This window comes from Alexandromys fortis, unplaced genomic scaffold (genome assembly GCF_014885135.2).
Source record: "Alexandromys fortis isolate MF-2015 unplaced genomic scaffold, M_Fortis_MF-2015_v1.1 scaffold_262, whole genome shotgun sequence".
Lineage (NCBI taxonomy): Eukaryota > Metazoa > Chordata > Mammalia > Rodentia > Cricetidae > Alexandromys > Alexandromys fortis.
The window spans coordinates 693,463-694,728 of NW_026068147.1; positions in this window are offsets into that span (position 1 = coordinate 693,463).

Consider the following 1,266-nt stretch of genomic DNA (forward strand, 5'->3'; position numbering starts at 1 on the left):
AGAGAGAGAGAGAGAGAGAGAGAGAGAGAGAGAGAGAGAGAGAGAAGGGGGAGAGGCAGAGGGTGGGGAGAGAAAGAAAAAGCAAGAAAAGGCATGTTTTTTTGAAACAGAGACTCTCTGTGAAGCCCTGACTGTCCTGTCCTGGAACTTGATCTGAAGACCAGGCTGGCCTTGGATTCAGAGATCCGCCTACCTCCATCTAGTATTAAAGGTGTGTGCCAACAAGAAAATATAATTTTAAAGACAAATGTCCCCTAATGAGTTCACATACATGCTGTATTTTGTATGGGTCCTTTGAACACTCTCTCAAAGTATTCCGCGTTTTAAATATAAAACAGGCCCTTAAAGGTGCAGCATCCGTATGCGATTCCATGAGGGGCTGCTACCGTACTGGGAGATCAGAACTTGATGCTATGTTTTCATTGACTATTCCCATATGATGTAGTTCTTTGTGAATACTACCAAACAGTGTATTTTAATTTTTTTTTTTTTGAAATAGGATTTCTCTGTGTAGCTTTGGAGCCTGTCCTGGAATTCATTCTGTAGACCAGGCTGGTCTCAAACTCACAGAGATCCGCCTGCCTCTGCCTCCCAAGTGCTGGAATTAAAGGCATGCGCCACCACCGCCCGGCTCCAGCTCCTATTCTTTTGAAAAATATTTTTTTGAAGCCAGGTGGTGGTGGTGCACACCTTTAATCCCAGCACTTGAGAGACAGAGGCAGTGGGACCCCTGAGTTCAAGGCCAGCCTGGTCTACAGATTGAGTTTCAGGATAGCCAGGCTACACAAAGAACCCTTGTCTGGAAAGAAACCAAGAAAAAAAAAGATTTAAAATTTTTATATGTAGTGCTGGAGAGATGGCTCAGAGGTTAAGAGCATTGCCTGCTCTTCCAAAGGTCCTGAGTTCAATTCCCAGCAACCACATGGTGGCTCACAACCATCTGTAATGGGTTCTGGTGCCCTCTTCTGGTCTACACACACACAGACAGAATATTGTATATATAATAAATAAAAAAAAAATTTATATGTATACATGTTTTGCCTGCATGTATGTCTGTGCACCATGGGCATACTGACTAGCTGAATCCTCAGAGGTCAGAAGAGGGTGTCAGATCCCCTGGAACTGAAGTTTTACAGAGGGTTGTGAGCCACCAAGTGGGTGCTGGAAACTGAGCCCAGGTCCTCTGCAAAAGCAGCAAGAGCAGTCTTTCTAGCCCCTTTCCTTCTCTTCTCTCTCTTTCTTTCTTTCATAGTAATTTTTTTTTTT